Genomic DNA, 817 nt, shown 5'->3' with positions numbered 1-817 from the left:
AATGTGCTTGCGGATAGATTAGTGAGTGTTAAAAATAGTTTGAATAAGAATTGAAAATTTTGCATGCCTGGTTCTTGCTTTAGGTTTCACATCTAGAACCCCAGGGCATGGAAATCCATCTAAAGCTCTGTGTCACAGTTCGTTCATAGGGGCAAATGTAGTGTAGTGTAGTGACAAATGGTCTGCCACCAAATGGTCTGCCAGATAGCTTAATACTATTCACCTTTTGTCCACAAATATATGCACTATGATTCTCCCAGAATTTTCTTTGCTAAACAGGTACATGTTTCTGAATATGAAACCACAAAAATTATTTCTGTGCATTGGTTTTCCTCATTTGTCTTTTTATGGTCAGAGGAACTGACTAGGACATGGGAATAGAAATGAGTGATTTTTGTAGTAGGATGATTCTCTAATAAGCCTTGGTTTTCACTTTTCAGAAAGTCATTGATGAATTATTGGAGTGAGCAACAACCCTGTAAGGATTTAGAGACATAAGTCGTGGGTGCCATGTGTGCTTATGGCTCCATCTATATCCCGAGTTTTATAGAAGTGAGAGGAAACAGACTTTTAATTTCTTGCGTGTGCTTTTTGGCAATTGAAAAGGAACTGAAGTGTTTAATAGTAGTTTGGAGTGAATATATAACAGGATGACACTGTGTGATGTTAACGTCGTCCCCTCAAAACTGATGCAACTCTGGCAATCTTGAAGAATAAGCTGCCTCGAGTTGACTCTGAGAATGCAGGAGCTAAGATTAAGATGATTCAAAATATGAGGTCGGAATGTTGTATCAGTGTTAGTTATATACAGATAATT

Source organism: Penaeus monodon, chromosome 19 (genome assembly GCF_015228065.2).
Source record: "Penaeus monodon isolate SGIC_2016 chromosome 19, NSTDA_Pmon_1, whole genome shotgun sequence".
Lineage (NCBI taxonomy): Eukaryota > Metazoa > Arthropoda > Malacostraca > Decapoda > Penaeidae > Penaeus > Penaeus monodon.
The sequence above is the reverse complement of the archived record's forward strand: the minus strand, read 5'-3'. Positions refer to the sequence as shown.